This window comes from Haliotis cracherodii, unplaced genomic scaffold (genome assembly GCF_022045235.1).
Source record: "Haliotis cracherodii isolate W230 unplaced genomic scaffold, xgHalCrac1.p SCAF_4, whole genome shotgun sequence".
Taxonomy (NCBI): Eukaryota; Metazoa; Mollusca; class Gastropoda; order Lepetellida; family Haliotidae; genus Haliotis; species Haliotis cracherodii.
Window position 1 is genome coordinate 28,150,908 of NW_027266297.1, and position 23,705 is coordinate 28,174,612.

Consider the following 23,705-nt stretch of genomic DNA (forward strand, 5'->3'; position numbering starts at 1 on the left):
TATAACCTTCAAATCAAACGTCAGGTGCCAATCATTACCCTCTCCATTCAGTGTCTTTTCCAAGAGGCCCCTTTACCCGTTTTAATGAAGTGGCAACATGATGGGAAAGGACAACTACGTTGGTTTATACAAAGGAGTTAATCCAAGTATTTCACAACTGTTTAGTCTGTAAAGACGCTAGGAGGTACAGAGTATACGCTAGTGCTGAGTGTATGCCCTGTTTGAAAGACGCGACCGAGTGCTAGAGGAGGTCTGACATGAATATAACTAACTGTCCGAGTTTAATATTACAAGCTGTACACAGGTGAAAGGATCGATTGCACGGTAAAGTTATCCGTGTGTTCACATACAACATCTTACGCGTTGACATTCACAAACGGGACGGACTATTGCACCCGTACGCTTGTAAAGATCGTTCAATATTTGTACGTCACCGAGGCAGGATTTCCTTAGTCCAGCCTTCCCGATAAAGGTAACTGGCAGACCTTCAACCTGCCGCCCGACCCAGCCAGGCTGCGACGTACAGGTCGCCCGGGCCATGAAGGCACAGTACGTTGAGATCTAGCGCCTGCTACATCTTATAGGGACGCTCCGACGGTGAAGCGACTTCCATGCGGTGGGAATATTCAATCTCGGATGATCGGAAGCGATTTGGCGGCCACTGCATCTTCAAATCGAGTCACTTCCCCAGGCGAACAGGACAGAGAAATTGAAGTCGGTGAAATATTTTGCCGTGAACTTCAAAGAAAATCCACCCAAGTCAAAGGAGTAATCGTGTTATTCTTCTGCACCTGTGCTTAGCAGATCCCCGCTGGTAGCAGACCTGGCAAAAGAAATTTCATTAATTCCATGCCAACTGTCTAAGGATACCATTTGTTGACTAGTGTGTGAGGAGCTCCCATGGCGCAAGCTGTGTAGGTGAGTTTACAACTTGTGAATCTACTACTATGTTATTGTAAAATTCACGATGTCTCTTCCCGCGTTGTTGTTACGTTCAAGTACTCGTGTATTCAAGTAGAAAGAATGAAATTTAAATCTTTCATGTAATGATTGATTATAATTTTACTTAAACATATATAAATAAATATCATACAGCGTGTAATTTCGGGATAAGGATATAACCTACTTCCTGGTTTGATGCAATCGTTTTGTGTTTACGGAATTCGAAATCCCACTTCCATTACAAGAACAATATCTGAAGCTCAATATGATCAATCCCACAACGGTCGTGGTTAAGACAACAAAACCTTCATGCATATTTTATCCGATACACAGGGCTCAGACACGGGACATTGTTTGGAAAACTGATCGAAAATATTTGAACACCTATCGACCTGTCAGGACTGTGTTATTCAACTATAAATTAGAGCGAATTACCGCGAGGCGTACTTGATAGGCCGCGGACGATTACGCTGCACCATAAACGTTTATCATCTGACGGTGTTGGTAAAGTTTATTTCATACTTACTCTTGAGACTTATCTGTCACAGCTTAACGCAATCTGACTACGCGCTCTTTGTTTTATGTGCTAGGAGTACAACAGGTCAAAGTTCAAATGTCACATGTGTGTAAGTTTAAAACGATATTCAATAGCATAATGACCCACACGAGTTGCTGCTTTTAAATCAACATTCACACCATACGGGTGTCAATTGATAATATTGATATATAACTATTCTGATACGAGGACAACTTTACGACCAAAATGTACCCATTTTACAACGAATCCCAACGATAATGTCCTTTCCGTATCCTTAAAGTCAAACAAGGGAGTGAACGGTAAGGGGGACGTTTATGTCAAAATGTTTGTGCCATATGTTCGTCCGCAGAAAACGTATTCCTCAAGAGTCTCGTCATTTCACTTGGCGTTGTACTTGTAACCTTTTATGTATTTCTTTTTATATTTGCCAAAGGACATGTGGCACATTAGTAACTCTAGGTGTTCGAATAACGTACGTGTTACGCTGACATGTGACGGTTCTAAGAGCAGTTGACACAACAACCTACATAGAGCTGTTGAGATGTAAATCACTTCTTGAGAAAGCATTACAAAGCACTTGTCAACATTAGAGTGTAATACTACGAAGGCATGACTAGGAATTCAACTCAAACACACACGAGGGTTATATACCAAACACTCTTTGGCCATGTTTATACCAGTTGCACACCGACAAAAAACTAAAATCCAGTTGTTAACACCACATGCATTATATAAAAATATATCCTCATTTGTATATCACACATTGGTATAGAGTCGAATATCATGTGTAAATAATGCAATGTTATTGCAGCCTTAAAAAGTGAGTTTCGTCACGGGGCAAGGTATTTACTAGCTGTGCAGACAGGTTTATATTTCATGAGGATTATGTTCATGTTTTACTTTTCAAATTCATCCAATGTTCGCATAAAGTGTACGTGAAAAACGATGTGCAGCTCCATATGCCGTGTGTGTGTTTGGCTATCGTTGACATTTGACATTGTAAATGTCCCAGTGTTCCTGACATAGGAAACAATACAAGGAAGTATGTGACCTAACTATCGCTTCCTGTTGCAAGGTTTAACCCCATTTGTAATATTCTAACAATTATAAATTAGACGAGACAAAGTACCCAATGAGACATCCCCAGCTTGCTTCGTACTTGATGTGCTTCGTACATGTGCTTGTCTGACACATATACTGGCTGACATCGGATATTCTCCTATAAAAGCATGATACATGTCCCTTGCCTTCATTAATCGTGGTGGCCTCATGGCGTTTTCCTTGCTTGCATGAAAGGGACATTGTTCTGAGATATACATATGATATCACACTCCTATTTAGCATTAACAACATCAGTCCTTATATACGAATTCGTTCTGATGATCTCTGTATTGGATCATACAAGGGTATCTTCTCTGACCGTATGTTTTACTGTAATTGCTCAATATAGCAGACTATATACTTGAAACATATTTCAGTTCTTTTCTAGATTCGCCCTGAGTTTTTGTAAGGTTTTATCAGCACCATATCCGTTTTCGTGGGTTCATGAAAGTAGTAAACATCTAAGAATGACATCACTTAGGGCTTTCCTCACACATCAAGCTGTACTTCGGCATATGACCGAAATACTGTTCAAATCGGCGTTAAAAGTAACTCACTCACTCTAAGCTTTGAAATGTGCCGAACATGGGTTCATTGGTATTGGCGTTGGTCGAACAATGACAAGGCATATAAAAACACACAAGTTATCATCTGATTACATTTGTCCAAAAGGTGACGTTCAACGGATATGCATTTGTACAATACAAAAAATACCGACACACTTGGAAGGTACCAACAATAACTTTGACACCAAATTACAAACCAACACGTTATTCTCAACACTGTTATCTCGATTTTGGTGTTTAGACTGACGTTAACCCTGCGTTAATCATTTGTGCCGATATATCCATATATTCAACACCGTTTAGGGCGGTGGGATAGATGAGTGCTACAAGCGTTCGTTCGCCACTTAGAATGTGGGTTCGATTCCCATCGTGGGCGAAAGATAATTCTAGTTTCCCCGGTGCTTCTATATTTCTAAAAATGGCATGAAACCATATTCAAGCATTCACTACAACCAAGTCATATGCAGTAAACTACGTTTATAACGAACAAGCTTATAACAAACTGACGGATATCACGAACTTATTTTTTGGGCCCGGCCATTTGCTATATATATATGCTGTATATATACTTATAACGTACTACGGTTATAAGGAACTAAAATTAGCGGTCCCTTTGAGTTCGTTATAACCGTAGTTTACTATATAGGGAATTTCGACGAATAAAAAGCCTTAATGCAACCCCTGATTAGTGGTTACAAAGGTAACTGTTTATGTAAACAGCAAATTTAAACTATCCACGCTGTCGGGTAAGATGACAAGGAATCTTACCACCAAGGCTGACACCCCGAGTCACCTCTTATGATTTGCATAAGTTCTTAGGAACCTGTCTTGATCCGGAATCCAGAGATGGTTATCCACAGCATTGACTGTGGTAGTTAACTCCAAACACCGCCTATGTCGATCCACGGTACCTCGTTACCATAAACCCCATTCGGACAATTACACTCCATCATAATTTGATATGTTTGGTCCCGGTGTCCCCAGCCGTGATTTTGCTGAAATATTGCCCAGAGCGGCGTAAAACCAAGCTCACTCACTCACTCATTCACTGGTGTAGTAAATATGGTCAGATAATTGATTCTTAACAAAATAATATTGCCATGATTCAATGGGGATCATCTACATTTGCGCTTAATACACACGCAGTTATTAAAACAACTATATTCAAATCTCTGTGTGCTGTTTGCATGTGTGACACGATGAATGTATGACAGCACATCTACTGCCGTAAATACCCCAAGGCCTTGAAAGCGTTAAACATTCATTTTTAATTTCACGTTTGAATTCAGCCTTAAGGACACATATCTCAACCACAGTCAACAGGTGCAACGAATAACATAGTCAAACTCATGTTTCGTTGGCTATTTAAACTTAATAACGCAATTCTATTGTCCTGAATATGCTTGACTAGATTCCCAAAATTAACGAACCGCATTCATAAAATATTTACATTATTTTCTTCTTCTGTAATTATCTACAAACCAGCGGGCCGGAATATTTAAATCGAGGAGGGGGCATACGACGGAAACAACCTCCTCTCACCCACTTTTGAAATGTCTTTGTGTGTGCGCCCATGCTTCAAAAACATTAAATATGAAGGCGCGCATAAAGAATGAAAACAGATTTCTTGATGTACTGTATCAATGCACACGTAAATAAATAAATGAAACCTGCGACTTCAAGTAACTTAATTCTGGCGTGCTCACGTGGAAATATGAAAATGGTTTGTCAATCCAGATCACGTTTTGACGGGATATGTTATTTATAAGAACCCCCTTTTCAATTTCCGACATGCGTACTGGTGTTTTAATATTTCATTGGCCATGCACCCTTTGTTACGAGCAGTTTTAAAGCGATTATGTATGTTTTTTAACCACATGAAGACTTAGTGTAGTGCCGTGTGTCATCTTCATCTTCATGACCGCGATAGATGATAAAAAGCGTAATGCATAGATGACTTTACATTGTTATATACAGATAAGGAGGAGCCTGATTTTTTATTGCTGTGTCAACCACTCATCACATATAACAAGGCTTAGGTAGCTAGGCAGATGAATACCGTTGACCCACGGAGAGAAGACTCACACATCTTTCCTTATTACAGTCCACCTTTGCGTGGTTTGACGATGCAAACTTGGAGGTCGGTATTGTTTACTAACTAATCTGGTGGCTGTAGTATATCGCATAGAGGCGTCATATATACACATTGCGCATGTAGATTATACTATCAATATCTTTGCCATCACACCTGACTACTATTGAAGTTCTCGCGAGGTGTGCATGATAGCCCGCCGGCCGTGTTGTATTAACCAGATTTGGCAGATAAAGTACTGCTGATGCTTGCACTATTTGGACAGACTTAAGCGCTGGGCCTTGTGATAATGGGACATTGGCCTCTTACATACCAATATTCATCCAGACTGTATTTGCAGACTGTCAATATTTCAAACTGTCATATTCATTGGTTTGTAAATCTATGTACATTAAATATATTATAAAAATGAAACCATGTCAATGTACTCTTCAGTGGGTATTAAGATTGCTAAGAGGCATTGTGTAAACATTTTGTTTGTTTGTTGATTAACGCCGCACTCCAGCCATATCCAGCCATATGGAGCCGGTCTGTAAATAATCATGTGTGACCAGACAATTCAGTGATTGACATCATGAGCATCGGTCTACGCAATAGGGATACGATGACATGCATCAACCAAGACGACGAGTCTAACCACCTGATCCCGTTAGTCGCCTACTATGACAAGCATGGGTTTTTGAAAAGCAGTTTTAATCCCAGCGTTCACGGGGGATTTTTGTCTCTTGAGTAAAAAATGTTTTTTGTAGTTATAATACCAATACATGTACAGTCCATATACAACAAGTATCAAAGTCAGGCTATAGGAGTGAGTGAGTAAGTGAGTATGGTTTTACGCCGCTTAGCAATGTTCCAGCAATATCAAGTTAGGGGACACAGAAATGGCCTCACACAACGTATACATATGGAGAATCGAAGACGGGTCTTTGGTGTGACGAGCGAACGTGTTAACCACTTGGCTACCCCACCGCCCCCTTTTCCTTAGGTGGCATATACTAAATAAAGTTATGTAAAGTTAATGCGAAGAATAAAAAAGAAATACCCACCTTCAGATAACCTTAGCTTTCTCACAATGCACAGCAGCATCAAACACCAGACCTTATGCAATAAGGTGTTTGCTAACATGTCCCATATGTAATTTTAATTCTTGAGTGATGGGTGTATTGCTTGTATAGTTTTGCCATTAATGATATTCTTACACCACATGTTATTTCCGCTAAGTCACGGAAGTGAGATATGTGAGTGTCTCAAGAATGGTATGCAACCCTATTGTGCAGTGTTAACCACGAGGGACAAGATCAGAGAACAACAGCGTGCATTTTACGACCCTACCTGTTCGCTATCAAGACATCTGTAATAATTTTGTTAATGTTCTCGAATACCTGACATGCTCTTAAAGTATACCAGTGGTTTGTGGAAAGAAAAACATCAAATACCAGCCAACAGCTCATGTATAAACCTTTTAGGAACAAATTATGGACACTTTAATATGACATCATTGCTTTGGATCCATTGGGGCGTCGTTTTATACTACTGTTAAATGGCACGATTTCTTTCAGAAATTGTTGTTTAATAGACAGAATACACATAAACTGTGATAAAATATGACAAATTAAACCACACATTTTACCGATTGTTATCGTGTCGTCCATATGTAAGCCCCCCTAATCTCGGGCTTAAGGCGTGACTTTGACCATAAGGTAAGAAATCCAGGGTTAATTCATGGTTGTGTCATGGGGCTATTAAATTACAGATGTATGGTTTGAAATCAAGGTATATATCACTGCACAGACTATTTTTGCGTTGTCATGCTTCGTACATTGATGTACAACCATGCGTTATTTTGATCATGAAAAAGCAGACTTGATAATGATCCTCGTCAGTAATTACACTGTCAAGAAGGTTACCACCGATCACAAGAGCTGTTGACGACAGGATGGTAATGAGGCTATTTCACATATGTGTGTTGTATTCGTTTGAGATGATGTCATATGTGAGCTTATGTAAGTATGGGTGCTGAATAGTTTCATTGTTTATACGGCGGGTACAATACATCAGGCTAAATCGTGCTAAATGGGATCATTAGTCTGAGACCGTTAGTCTGATCTCGTTAGTTTTTTGTTTGTTGTTCATGTTAACGCCACACTCAGCAATATTCCAGCTATATGACGGTGGTAAGGTCCATGATAGTCTTCACCTGGTTCTTCTGGATCTCTTTTCTCCGGACCTTTGTAGCCTAGGTCTTCGTTAATCAGCATGTTCATATTCTGGCGACCTTTTGTCTTGATTCGTTAGTCTGGATCTCGTTAAACCAGACCTTTTTAGTTTGAAGACCTTCAGTCTGGAACTCCTTAGCTGGTGTCTCGCTATACCAGAGACAATTAATATGGACCGTGGGATTCCGGACCTCACAAAACTAGAGACAGTAGCCACATCTCCTTAGACCTAACGCTAAACCAGAGACCGCTATTCTGGACCTCATTAATCTGTCTCCTTTTTAGATCAAGCTTGTAAGACCAGGGCCCCCTTGCACAAAGCGATCTTAGCGCTAAGATGATCTTAACTCCCATACTTTAACATAGGCCTACAATAGTCGTAGCGCTAAGATCGCTTTGTGCAAGTCTGGAAGACTGTGACCTGGGCCATCATGCCCTCAATATGGAACCGTGTTAGTTGCGATCTTGTAATTGTGGAGCTCGTTTGTATGAATCTCGCTTGTCCGCATCTCAAGTTTATGAGTCAAGGACATTGTTGTTCAAATCAATCCCCTAAAAACGGCACCTCGTTAATCAGATCCCGCATGCTAGGCATACACGTTTCAAGCCTACTTTAATGATGCATGTAAAGAAGAACTCCCAAATTTTGTTTCGAAATGTTGTATGTGACATCCTGTAATTTGCTACCTTGCTAGCATTAGCATCATGCGTGTATACCAATCAGTTTAAGTTTTCTAGTGGTATTGGCGTTGGAATAACCAGTGGAATTTTATAAGGACAAGTATATTGGTATCAGTTATTTGTACACCTGGTTATAGTGTCTTATTCCTTGAGTCATTGATGTTGTCAACAGTCTTAGCGAATCTCAGTCTACGTTGAAGCTTTAATTACTGACAACTAGGTGCATATTAGGGACCAGTTTGGTGGAATACGAATTTGTCAGTGTTAGTGTTAGTATTTCGTTGATGCTTAGTGCCAGAGTAAGTGTCATTCTAGTGAATTCAACACATTTCCCCTGACCACTACCAGTTCAATGTCAACTAAAGGTTTCTTCTGTATTATCCATCTGCATATAGTAAGTGAAAACCTAACGTCAGAATTGAGTCAGGACCAGGTAAACCAGTGACTGAACTCATGAACCATCGGGGCAAACAATCAATCCTGTCATCAAGCCAGACCACCGTTTCTCATTTAAGTCGGCTCTATCGATATGCTGTCGGTCGGGTAGCCTAGTGGTTAAAGCGTTCGCTCGTCACGCCGACATGGGTACAATGTGTGAAGCCCATTTCTGGTATCCCCCGCCGTGATATTGCTGTAACATTGCTATAAGCGGCGTAAAACCATACTCACTTACACACTCTAACGATATGCATGGGGTAATTGGAAATATTCTGCCCCGGAATTCCCATAGCGGATAATCATTATAGGACATATATTTAAGAGCAAATAACATCATATGCTAATAGTTTAGGTTTTGCGACGAGAGTGGATGGTAGTGCTCTAGAACTGAACCAAACTAAACTGATAGATCAAAAACATTGGTTACAGCACTGACATTATCCAGTGATTCTGGTACCAGCGCACTGTGACCTTCCTTTGACAGTAATTGCGCTTGCTGAACGATGAACCGTATTGACCTAAAGGTACACACGTCACATTCCTGGAGCTTTCAAAAACAAAGAAATAGATCTATGCTGAGGTCCCCTGTAGCGCTGATAGCGCAAAAAGGTTAACGTCTTAATCTGTTATCCATATCCAAGATTTGATAACCATTTGCTTATTGGGACAAAGGTAAACATACAGTGTGTCTTTAACACAGAAAGGGCATTGAACTTCACACGATGACAAAGCATGACGTGTTCAAACCTTGTCATGCACTCGAGAATGAAGTCTGACTCACACACTGATTAGAAAATAATTAAAAGAAAGAGCCTTTCAGAAATGTTGTAATCCTCTGAAATAACACTCCTTTCACAATACGGCTTCATACCGCCTCTAGGAATGATCAAATACAGCATTGGAGGAACAACGACATGCTTTATTTAACACTGTCATTGTCGTCATCTCAACATAATTAGCCTGGTTTAAAACAGTGATACTCTATGAAACAACGTGAATAATTAAGAGTGTAATGTACTTTATAACAATTGTCATGTTGTATTTAGCTTGTCGCCGAACAGATGGCTTTCTAGCTAAGGACACTACTCGGTGGTCACTTAGTTTGTAATTATACCCTTTATGATACATACAATGTATGCCTGCTTCAAAGTAACTGTTACAACAAACATGCTGTAACGCTTACTTTAAAATGCAACGCATGATTCAAGTTTCATACCTTTGACTACTTTTACTGTTTCAAACATGCTCATTGAGATTTTTGAAACATTTTAGATTATGAATCATGTTATTTAAGGACACAGTCAGCTTGTTGCGCCTATGTTACTTACACAAAGCTAACAAATAATGCGTTTTGATATGTGTTTAAGCAAACATGCCATCAATTAAATTATCCTCCTGATATTAATAAAAATCCAAGGAGTCCCATTTATTTTTAATAATAGATCTATTAAAACGAATTCACATGTAGTACAAATGTATGACACCACAGGTAGTATGTACTCTTCAGATGGGAAATACTTTGATGTTTATGATGAATGAAGTCTTGCAACACAGGCATGACAGGTAAGAGCAGACCTATTATTTAACCTGTCTAGTACATTCCCCTGTGCCCCAAACTAACTAATATCCTTGAAAGGTAGCCAAAGGGCATCAGGATGACCAGCAACTTTTGAGTCTCTACTGACCCAACAGCATTCCAGATGTTCGTCCAATTTTCCCAGATGACCTACGCAGGTGTAAGGAGGGTCTGCGACAAGGGCAACCCATTAGGGGTGTCTTTTTATACCACAGACCAGCGGTGTAAATAGACATTTACTTTTGAACTTTTCCTTGGAGATTCTATTCTTAGCCAGAAGCCACCTTATCTAGAAGTGGCGGAATGTCGTAGCAGGTCTAACACTGGAGTACACAAGTGAATTTTCATCGTAAAGTTTTCACAGTTTGTCGGCAAAAACACCATCTAGAAGACCCTATACACGTTAAACTACATTGTAACATGTGAACCTAAGTCCTAAACACTTAACATGTTGCTGTCTGCATTTTCCTGTCCGCCTTTAAAAACCTTCGGGTGTCACATGTGATAACCTACGGATTCCCAAAGCAAATTTATAGCATGGCCTTTGTTCCCTTCACGTAACTTTGCGGCCGGCTTTACCTAACCGAGTACCGCTAGCTAGGTCTAATTAGTTCAGATGACAAATCGGCGGCTGAGGTAGGATGGTATTGAGTTTAAGTCCCAGTTGGGTACTCACGATCAATTCTCACATATGTGTCACAACAGTGGGATGTGGTTTAGTTTATGTTTGCTCCGTGGTGGGTTAATTAATAGTATACGGGCTGATATGAATACAGGCAATAATTGACAGATTCACAGTCTTTTATATCACATAACTAATTCATGACCTTAACATCTAGCGTCAGATAAACATTATTTTCAGTCCCACTGGTGAAAAGGCGCTACCTGATGTATACTGGTGTAAAAGATAACCCCTTATAACATAACTGTGTCAATATTCTAGCAGGGTTTTCGCGATGAGACATGTTTAAACCTTATGAGTGCAATTTGTGTATTCTGCCAGTGGAACATGAGAGGAGGATATATGTTCAATATCAATAGAGAGAGGACGTTATCAAATCATTGGAAACCTTTGTTACGTAGAATCCTAAATTGATATTATCTATATAATTATTTATTTCAATACAAATGTTATATTAAAACGTCACACCATTATTTATACTAATACTCGTACCTCTATCACAAGAAAAGAAACAATGTAACGAAATAGAAGTGAGAAATCCAAGGAGCCACTCAAACAAACCACTGTTCAAGTTAAACTGAAGACACTGGGTGTTCGAGAAACTGGTCAGTATGTACCACAAGGAATGTAACTCATTCTGGAGTACCAGAAACCTATGATTGTGGGATCGAATCCCGGTTCGCCCCGATTATGTTTCTAGGTTTGTCAGCTCCATACCCGTGCTCGTGGGTTTCACCGAAGTGGTAAACGTCTGAGACCTGCATCACTTCGAGCTTTCCTCCACATTAAGCTGACACGCCACGATATAACTGGAATACTGTTAAAAGCGGCGTTAAACCCAACTCACTCACTCACTCACTCAATCTGGAGCAAAGTGAGCCATTGCATAAGGTTAATTTGCCGGGCGTGTCCGGTGAATTGTGATGAAAAAACTGGTTCTCATGACTAGCAAGAGGTAGGAAACGACAATGCTGTTCTCCAGGTACCCAGATACAAATGTCATGGGAAAGTATCTGTCAATTAGAACAGACACAGTGCACACGTCAGGACTCACAAGACGTTTTCAGGAGATGCAGCAAGTCCAGCGAACAAGTTCTATTTGGGGGTAGAACGTGAACCCCTAGTCCCCAACCCTGAGAATATATAATGGTCCCTCCCTTCAAAGTGACAAAACCCTTTCCATAATCAAATAAATGTCTCCTAAAAGCAGAAACGAATTATCCCAAAATGACCTCTTCCTTGACAAGTTTTACGTCTATTTAACTGACAGATCCACAAGTAGTCTAAGAAGGAAAATAAAATGAAGATAAAATAAATTTTATGCATTTCGGGCATATACAAAGACGATTATTCAGAGGGTTCATCTAAGAGCGGCTTAATACTTTTGCCTTGAAGGTTCTTTAACCACATATTACTCATACAGAACAAGTATCCAATTTTTATATTGACTATATATAGATAATATGTTGTGTCTGTACAGTGATATGCTTGAGGGACATTGTGAAGAATGTAAATGTTTCGTGGCCCAGAGATCCAGAAGATTCGTAAGACCTGTTACTCATAAAGAGCATGTAATTCGACGTTGATGAACATGACGGTACGCCGTCCTTATGTTAATGCAGACTGTCGTGAAGGAAATATTAAGGCACATTCATACATAAGGGCCATCATGTCTATCAACTGTTTTTTGGGTTGACAACAACCACTCGGTGTGTCAGGTAAAACTTGTCCAAAACATGACACACCATTGCTTTACGCGCTCTGCGATACTAGGGCATAAAATAACATGCAGGAGACTTACTACCACATGCCAAACATCACAAATTTCTACAAATTAAGGTGGCAGACACTTAATCATAACCCCGTGTCATATGCGGTATTAGTATATCACTGCTGTGGCTTGAATGGCGTGTAGCCCACCTACAGTTCGAGCTATATGTATCATGCTCTCATCGATTCCCGTACGGACCTGAGCAGGTTTCTGCAATGCCCTACAGCCTAGGTGTTAAGGAATGCACAAAGACGGCTTATTTTTATTCCACAGCAGGTATTTATGAAATATGACAAACTACCTTTATATGATGATAATAGGTCACGAATATGAAAGCAAGATCACGTCAGGGTTACGTTGCTCGTGTATAGATGCTTGAGGTGTTTCTATGTTTAGTTAAATCTCTTCACGGAAAAATGTTGGCCATGAGCAATGTTTGCATTGGAATAAAGTGCATCAGATTGATCTGATCCGTGGGCTCACTATCTGCATGGTATGTACAAGTGCTCACAAACAGGACGTTTGCTAATTCAATTAGCAGCATCCGGAATTATTCATCTTAAAAAAGGGCGGTGGGTGACTCTTTGTGGTTAAGAATTTGGCTCGTGACCGAAGATCCGGGTTTGAGTCTTCACAATGTTTGAAGCTTATGTCCGGAGCTTCCTAGTGTGATTTAGTTAGGATACGTAGTGACAAAACATATTCTCTTAACAAATGATTTAAGTACTTAGGGGGATATTGGAACTTCATTCATTCATTCATATCAGCTATTAGAGTAGACAATTGGGTTGTCAGTACATTTTGACGTCACTCAATGACGTCATGATGTTACATTCACTTATGAGATGTATTAACCCACATCGCCAGAGCATTTGTTACGATATGCTGAAATTGCTTGGGTGTATACCCTATAACTGAATCACTTCTGGATAAGAGGTCAAGTAAAGCGAGCCAAGCTTATTATTTAAGTAATTTTAGAAATCGTTGTGAATCATACCCTATAATGCTGAATTTACCCTATCTTACCCTTTATTTTTCGATACCATAGTTATTATGTTATAATATTATATATTAATACACTGATCAGCGCTGTGTGGTATGCAACAGGGTTTTATTTCCAACTCGTTATGAACTTTCATAATTATAAAACTTGTCAGCCTCCGTGCTCGTGTGTTTCACCGAAGTGGTAAACGTCTGAGACCTGAATTACTTCGGGCTCTCCTCCCACATTAGGCTGTCACGCCGCGATATAACTGGAATACTGTTAAAAGTGGCGTTAAACCCATCTCACTCACTCACTCCTGTGGTATACGGACCGACATTCGCAGTTGTAGAGCAGTAACACTTTAAATAAGAAGGAAGCTTTGCTCACAGCAGCCACACCAACCTGACTGCTGCCGTGGCCTCGTTAACGGGTCCGTGATAGCTACGTTACTTGGTGTTTTAGTATTTATATAAACCTATGCGGGTTCAAAAAGAGCATTTGTTTACATCGGAATGCATGTTAAGAAAGGGAGTATAAAAATTCACCGAAACAGTGAAAGGGAGACATTTCGAGTTTCGGCCTGTGATCTTTCAGATAGAGGGAGGAATACTAGCTTGCCTTAACTGTTTTCATCTTAAACATGAAGAGAATTCGAATAAATATTTTCCTTAGATGTGTCTTCGTCACACATGTGTGACTATGTGAATATACCTCTTGAAATATATTTAAACATACACCTTGTCAACAAACACACGATTTTCGCTGATGCACCTGCGATCTAGCTATGGGCATCTTGAATCCCTTTCGTGCTTTCTATCGTCATAAACACGTGTTCAGTTTTACAATTATCTAGTTGAATTTGTCTGTTCTCATTGTAAGTACGGCAGATGTGCTATATACCGTAGGTAAGTATTCTACACCCAGTGACATCTATAAGGACGGAACGTACCCATAAATAAAAGAGGAACAAGAAGAGCTCCTTGTTGTATACAAAGCAGACTGTAGACTATTTAATGTGATATACGGTCATTATCCGATAGTCTGTTAACTTTTAACACTTTACCGTGGGATAAATCAACTTTTTGAAACTGTCTACCATGTCCTTCCTGTATTTCTCAACATCCTGGTAAGCCTTAAGACAATGAACCATGGGCATAATATGAGAATCTAATTCATGTTTTATGGAGACATAATTATCAATCTAATGACGCAGGGATTAATCATAGGATCGGTTTGTGATGCCTTTATAAAAAAAAATTAAGCATAAGTTAGAAGGCGTCACTCACATACAAGGTGTATGCTGGTACCACTGGGGATTGTGTGTGATCACGAAGACAATTTCTTGTTTCCTAAACACATAATTCATTTGCTCAGCCATACTGGCCCCGGTAAGCCCGTTTCAATCTATCATTTATTTTGCGACTTGTCTTTATAAGTGACTGTCTTGTCAAATTAGATGCATCGTTGCTAATTTCGTACATTGGTTGTGTATTTTGTTACGTTACCTCAGATTACAGGTGTTGTTTATCAACATAACAACACGTGTCTCAATAGTTGCTCTTAAATCTTACCTTGTCGCCATATGGCTAAAAATAATGCAAATAATTACCCCATTCACTTAAATATCTTTATCGCACTTAAACAAAGTCAGAATAGTTACAGACAGCTTAAAATGAGTCGTATTCAAGGAACTAACTATGAAATCAACCATGAGCCTTGTACAGAACCTGATAATCATGTGAGTTTTCCTATCATGAGTGTGCACATGGAATCAATATATACTAATATGTATATATTCTCTCGGTCGGGCTAGTATCAAGGCATTGTTACCACAGACCACCAAATGTTTGCCATTATAGATTTCTCTTGGTGGGAAATTGTAACACCAGTGACACCTGTAAGAAATAATCATGAACGTATGGTATCGGACACCATCATATTGATTTGTTAAAACTGAAATGCATAAAAATTATGTTAGTGTTTCATGTTATTATAAGATTGAAAGTAATAAATAGGTAAGTTTGTTCAAATGAATCAAGACTGATTGTGACGTCTTTGTTATAAGTAGTTTGGTTTTATCTAAACGAAAAACATATCCATATACGCCTTTTTATTTACACGTGGTATCTTGATAACAACGTTCACGGGGAATTTCTTGCTGACAAAGAATTCAGAACACATTAGCTTCAATTGCCAAACCTTATTAGATAATTTTTTTATTACATTCTGCACATAAATCAACAAGGAAAGTCATCAATGCTGTCCATCTACCCAGTTACCCGGAGTAAATTCTGCCCTTAAATCAATCTTGAATGTTATCATTCCTTCCATCTACAGGGGATGCATTATGTCCTTAAATCGACCCGGCGCGAATTATGCCCGGAATGTTATCAATCCTTAAATCTACCCTGGTACATTCCGTCTTTAAATCTACCCTGGACACATCTCGTCATTAAATCTACCCGTGATGCAGTCCGTCCTTAAATCTACCCTTGATGCATTCCGTCCTTAAATCTACCCTGGATGCATTCCATCCTTATATCTACCCGGGATGCATTCCATCCTTAAATCTACCCGAGTTGCATGTCGTCCGGAATGTTATCATGCCTTAAGTCTACCCTGGATGCATTCCGTCCTTAAATCTACCCGGGATGCATTCCTGTTCTTAGGTCTACCCTGGATGCATTCCGTCCTTAAATCTACCCTGGTTGCATTCTGTCCTTAAATCTGCCCTGGTGCATTCCATCCATAAATCTACCCAGGATGCATTCCATCCTCAAGTCTACCCTGGATGCATTCCGTCCTTAAATCTATCCGGGTTGCATTCCGTCCGAAATGTTATCATGCCTCAAGTCTACCCTGGATGCATTCCATCCTTAAATCTACCCGGGTTGCATGTCGTCCGGAATGTTATAATGCCTTAAATCGACCCTGGATGCATTCCGTCCTTAAATCTCTCCGGAATGCATTCCATCCTTAAATCTATCCGGGATGCATCCCATCCTTAAATCTACCCGGGATGCATTCCTGTTCTTAGGTCTACCCTGGATGCATTCCGTCCTTAAATCTACCCTGGTTGCATTCCGTCCTTAAATCTACCCTGGATGCATTCCATCCTTAAATCTACCCAGGATGCATTCCATCCTTAAGTCTACCCGGGGTGCATTGTGTCCGGAATGTTATCATGCCTCAAGTCTACCCTGGATGCATTCCGTCTTCAAGTCTACCCAGGATGCATTCCATCCTCAAGTCTACCCTGGATGCATTCCGTCCTTAAATCAACCTGTGGTGCATTCCTGTTCTGAAGTCTACCCTTAAATCATAGTAGAAAGGCGTTGCTATTAAACACCATGGTATTCATGACCATTTGGTCAGAGTCACTGTAAATAGATGTATAAGTTAAATCGTCTCTTGCAATGTAAATTTGTACATCTGTGAATGACAAATTATCGGTATATATACAAATTCAGGTCACAGGGAGTCATCTGTATATCCACTGATAATGCGAATATTTGTTTGGATGTTTCGAGTGTGTCGACACTCGAGTCCGTTTTCAAGTGTCACTATACAAGAACAGAAATATTGCCAACACGGTTTGGTACGGATTTTATCCACTTGTTAACAAATGGGTACTATGTTTGCGTGCTTCATCGGCTCAAAGGACGTCTGTATCTATGCCCTGCACACTACAAACAGAGAAAGTTTAACATTGCTTACACTTTCACGGTGAAAAATGTATGTAGTATAGCATAGCGTTTGCCATTAAATGTCATATCGATGTGTCATTTTATTTACTCAACACAAAGACTTTAAATACAGTACACGAACTAATTAATAACAATCCGTTTTTAATACAGCAGGCAAAACATTAAAAAAAACACAACATTTTAAATATAGGAGACGCACCATACAATAACACATTGAACAATGAATGTCAAATGGTTCTAAATATGTACCACACTAATCACTTAAGGGATTGTGATGTTTCAATGCCTTTGAGGCTTTCATATGTCTCAGTGAACTTCATTTCCGCATAGAAAAATAATAACGATTTATCGTAAAAGGACTCAAATAAGATATTCAATAGCTTGTATGTCGATGTCATTCTATTTGAATCCTTTGTGTCCCAAAATTGTCTTTTATGACATTTTCATAATAGATTTCTAAAAGCAGTTTCATCTTTACGTTGCTGCTGGAAGTATTTTGAGACATATTCGATTTCCATCAAATTGATAAAAGTTATGCCCTTAACTTGTAGGAGGTAAAATGAAGAATGTCTACGAACAGCTGATTTATACTTGGTTATTTAGGTAGTGTTAAAACAATTAAAATACATATGTGGCACACTACTCAACAGAAGTTAAGGACAACTCCATTCTTCCATATTACTAATATACTATTATTAGTTAATATGTCATGGCACAAGTAGTGCGAGTTTAGTGATAAGGAAGAATGGGATGGTGCTTAATTTCTTTGGAGCAGTATATGAGATACGACACGCATATTACCAATGGTCACATGCTCATGGGCAGGAGGCGTCACACAATATTATGACGCAATATACCTCTAGGATTGTCCCTTTACATAATACAAGCATTTGAAATCTCGCAATTGATGAAACGTCATGTTCTGTGCCAGTTGTATGAAGGCGTAGGAGTAAAAAGTGCCAATTCATTCTAGGATAATAAAGATTCATATTTCTGGAAACATACAACTAAGAATAGATCTACTACCAAAGAACTCCCTTTTGGAATTTTACCACGCCTATATTAACGCACCATAATGATTTGAGAGGTGAATAAAACCCCTATATTTACTGTTGACTGAATAAGCAAAATAACCTTACACTCAGGTCCGTGCAGGTGGTTTGAGGTAAAGATATCTTCAATGAAAGTACCAAAGAAAGGGGTATTTAGGGGAAATACCTTTAAAGGAGTGGAAGTGAAAATAGTACAATGGTGTATATTCAGTATCTTTCAACCAGTCCATTATATACACATATGCGACTGGGCGTTACTGTCAGGCCATTATATGTCAAGCGGTTTTGACTAATGATACAGCAAACGTATAAAAGATCCAAGGCAAAAAGCCCTCAGGTTAAATAAAGGAAGTTACACCTTCGTTGGAATCAACGTCAACAATTGGGAAGTCAGGACAAACTTTCACGTATCTACGTCACAGATCTAAAGCTGACCAATCAAAATGACACAAATGTGGATTTTTCCATACAATATTCCCACGTCTTTTTAACAAGCTTGGCGCTACAGTGATCGTTGTTTCAACAAGCGAGTTGTCCTCACAGGTCTTTTGTCACATTCCAATAGGGTGGATTATTCTATGCATAATAAATACAAATGTGGATTGGCTATATGCGTATTTGTCGGGCTCATTTAAGTGTCCTGTTCTTTGTCGTTTCATTTATTCTGTGATCTGTCATCCATCTGACGATGTTGGTTTAACATCCTATCTACATGCATACGAAGGTAAGGCAATCGTTTCAACTTATCATTGTCTATGGTGACGTGTCAGCATCTGTGACTGTCTTGTCATGTTAGATGTATTGTTGCTAATTGTATGCATTGGTTGTAGATATCATTTGATTGACGTTACCTTAACTGACATGTGTTGCATACGGATGTTTATCAACACAATAAACACGTGTCTAATGACACAGCATTTGACAGATTATCGACCACATAAATTGCTCTAAAGAACATAATACTATAAAGTATAAGTAATTGGCTCGTAATGGACTTTGATGTATGCTTATACAAAAAATAACAAAGATTTAATCCTATACTTCTTTAAATCAAATATGAAATCAGCTGTATGTTTAGGCAAAGATCCGTGTTATCTGGAAAACCATATGCTTTTCTTCTTACTTGAGTGAACATGTGTCATCTTGAGACAACTACACAAGACGAACTACAATGAAAATGTCAAATAACAGTCTTTGATATTCACCTGATATGTTATTAGATATACAATCGTGTGGATTTAGGCTGTGTCCCTTTATGAATGAATATACACAAAGGTATCTTATCACAAAATTTTCAGGAATGCTTCAGGAATGTGTGTTTAGATCACTAAAGCATAGCATGTTCGCATGTATATCAGATGTTCATTTCACAGAGAAACAAATCAGATATTCCTAGAGTCATAGCCGAGATAGACATCTTGTCAAGTTTCGTCAGCGTTACATAGGACCATTTAACCCCGTGACATCTATCACACAATCTTGGGTCATAAATTCGGTCACATGCTAAGTGATATGCATTATTGCCTATCAATTGTACATCGATAGTTTTGTAGGCGGGTTTACTGTAGCCTAGTCACATGTCAATGAAATGCAAAAACACTTGTCGATAGCTGTCGTGATAGAGTCATCAAATATGAGTATTGTATGTTTATCTTATCAGCTATTAGGATAACTATACGATAAAGACACGCCAAGGGCTTGTCTGACGGTTATCAGCTACTTCAGAAAACGCAATGTAATTATATGTCTATTGCTGAAATTAGTGTATGGGCTTAGTGATACGTAGCTAACGCGTGCGTGTCATTCGCAATACTTGACGCTAACAGCTGAAATCGACATGCAACATACAACCTGGAAGGATATCCTGATAACTGAGACACTGCCGCAACGTCATACACGTATATAACTGTCCTTTATTGACAGCACGGATGATGTAACGTAAGTTATGCAACTATTTTCGTTATATTATTTGGAAATCATTGTGGAGGGATAACGTTACTCTCCTGAGCACAAAATACGAAAAGTAGATAAATATCCCCGATACATTGTGATTCAATTCATCACAACATAAACAGCCCTACTTCAAGATCAGAAAAGTATAAACGTAAGAATGGTTGAGTTAGTGATCGAGTGACTGGTTGGATGAGTGATCGAATGAGGTTGAGTGAGTGGTTGAGTGAAAAGTTGAGCGAGTGGTTGAGTAAGTGATCGAGTTAGTGATCGAGTGATTGGTTGGATGAGTGATCGAATGAGGTTGAGTGATTGGTTGAGTGAAAAGTTGAGCGAGTGGTTGAGTAAGTGATCGAGTTAGTGATCGAGTGATTGGTTGGATGAGTGATCGAATGAGGTTGAGTGAGTGGTTGAGTGAGAAGTTGAGCGAGTGGTTGAGTGAATGATGAGTGGTTGACTGGATGATAGAGTGAGTGATTGACTGAGTGAGTGGTCGAGTGGTTGACTGAGTGATTGGTTGAGTGAGTGGTTGGATGAGTGTTTGAAAAAATGTTTGAGAGGGTGTTTGAGAGGGTGTTTGAGTGGATGGTTGAGTGAGTTGTTAAGTGAGTGGTTGAATGAATGGTTGCGTGAGTGGTTGTTTGATTGGTTGAGTGAGTGGTTGAGTGAGTTTGGTTTAACGCCGCTTTGAACAGAACACAGGTAAGCATGGTATTTTCGTCACACACACAAACACACAAACATAACTGGTGATAGAATAGTTCTCTGTGCACTTGATCTATATCTCTATAGAATATTCAATATGTACAGTTCACATAACCAAAGACGTATGTAGATATACGTCTTTGACATTGCAGACAGGTATTGCATGCGCTGTGGGTGACGTACACAATGCGCGATGGGGTGAGATAATACAGTCTAGCAGTCACTTACGAGGGAGATGTGAATAGGAAATCACGATGTATAAAAAACAGACGATGAACTTTATTTAGTAATATCATATTATACCAGTATCCATGGCATCTAGAATGGAAAGTACTCGCATATTCGTGGTCCTGTGAATTATGGCTGATATGTCAATGTCCTTATATTGGATTACCAGATCCTTCCGCATAGTTGACAATGCTTGGCATTCAAGGATACCAAGCTGTAACGTGTATGGATCGTACGCTGTATTTGTGTTTTATTCAGGACGCGGGGTGACATACGGCCGGTTGTCAGTTCCATCCATGTACCGTGAATCACTCGAGTTTCTACGTTGATATTTCAAGTGGCATTTGTAGAATAAGAACCCTCCTTACGATGCCTCCACTCTGGGAAGAGTTATCTATTTCCGCATTATTTGTTGGAAATAGTTCCTGGAATGCTGTAATGGTCTCGTGGTATATGTCAGTCTGTGACTGATGTTCCTGGATATGCCGTTAATGTTTATGAAATGCTCTGCAACAATCAGCCATTTAATTCCTCCATTCAATCTTTTCGCCAGCCCTTAATACACCAGTAACATTGACGTTTCACATTTGCACTAACAACCATCAATCTAACCAGCCACTTAACAACGGCACAGGTGGCACAGTCGTCTAATGAGCTGTGCAGAGTTGCATCCCTTTGGTGTGCCAGAATCTTATGAACGTGGAATTCGAATCCCAGATTCACGATGATTATGTTGTTTTCGTTGTCAAACCATGCCCATGCTCGTGGATTTCACCAAAGTAGTAAACGTCTTGCATCAGCTCGGGCTTTACTCCCACATTTAGCTGACCCGTCATGCAATAACAGAAATACTGTTAGAAGCGGTATTAAACCCAACTTACTCACTATCTCAGATCTAGGTCTGTGTTATATGCTATGATAGGATTCAATAGCAGTCCAAGACAGACATTAAGTTTAAGTCTCGACTTTTGATGTCATCTAATAGTCCATAATGTCAATGCTATCAATTTGTCACAGAACACAATTATACTGGCGCATCTGAAACATACGGATCTTCAACTGAGGTTTATGTATACTTATGTTACTTGCAATAGAACTAAACCAGTAGTTATGGTTCAAACGTGTGGTTACAGCTTTTACTATAAATTATATCGTGTAATTCATACAATCTATACTATCAGTCCACCATAGATCATGATCATATCAAACATATTAAACATAAATGTCATTTTCGTATCTTTGTATCTTTGAGTCCAATAATACAGTCACCCGTGGAGAGTCACGGTGTGCGACCAAGGTTTTACATAACGTCAGCAATACTTCAGTCATATATCGCTGGGGCACCGAGAATGCGTTCTGTGTACCCATGCCGGGATTCGAACCTTGGTTTTAGGTGTGATGAGCGAACGACATATAGGCCACCGAAGGTTCACAGACCTACACTTCCTTTTCTTTGTATTGACGTCATGGCGGCTGCAGAGACGCATCGCGATCACGATCACGAATCAAATGAATTCTATGTAACATTACAAGAAAGATTTAGAGAACAAACTAAGAGATTTAGCACTTACTGAGAGCACAATGCACCAAATGTCTTGCTTGGTTCGTCAGGAACTAGACATCCAGTCTTAAACCAGCAGGTGGCATTCCATCTGCAAAATTTCACTTTCATTTTCCGATTTACTCGCTTTCTTTTCATTTCAATATTTATTCATCAATACAAAGCCATTCTCCTGCACGAGTGATGTTGGAGATTGACAATGGGTTAATTTTCAAGCCGAGGTCCCCCGACACGCGATGGTACCGTCAGTCAGGGGTTGACATTTCACACAATGTACGACGCTCGGATTCTCACACCATAGCGGACAGCTAACCAAACCTGCCCTCAATGATCAGGCAAATTAGTTGCATCGACCAATTGTGTCGTCACAGGGCTATCATGCGCCCCGTTTACAGATTCTCTGCGCTAGTCGTCGGAATGAGACTAACTTTGACAACACAAGGCGTTCATTCTTCCTTCTCTTTTCTACAACAGGTTTGTTTATAGATGGGAAGTCCAGCTACATACGGCCTTAGCCTAATACGTGGATCATCGCCCAGAGGATAACGAGGTACCCCATGTATCTCGACAGAAAGGGACGGCGTTTAATCTCCTGGCAAAAAATCTTGGATATACCCATCAGCGACTTTCAAGAGATAAGGGTAAGACATGTTTTGTTTGTTTGTAAACATTTCATAAAATCAATTATGATAATTTCATATTAATGATATTTTCATTAAACGTCTTTATTACACAAATGAAGCACCTTTTGTTGTAGTCTGGATGTACCACTGCTTGATAATGCAATATATTTATCATGTTAAATTGAATTAATACATACAACGTGTCCTTTTAACAAATGAATATTTAAAAAAATCAAAACATTTCATCCTGACGTTCAGTGTATGTAATCTATCTGTCCAAGTTTCATGATA

At 39.4% G+C, this 23,705-nt stretch overlaps 1 protein-coding gene across 2 annotated transcripts in view; it reads left to right on the top strand.

The window, feature by feature from the left end:
- Positions 1-563: 563 nt before the first annotated feature.
- Positions 564-23,705, top strand: part of LOC139478805 (uncharacterized) — a 58,383-nt gene continuing 35,241 nt past the window's right edge. Inside the window, exons 1-2 of one of the 2 annotated variants that reach the window (XM_071261440.1) lie at positions 564-918; positions 23,266-23,432. The gene's annotated coding sequence lies outside the window, so the exon portion shown is untranslated. Of the gene's footprint in view, positions 919-23,212; positions 23,433-23,705 lie in introns of those variants that run through there. The other variant, XM_071261441.1, reaches the window with a different exon arrangement.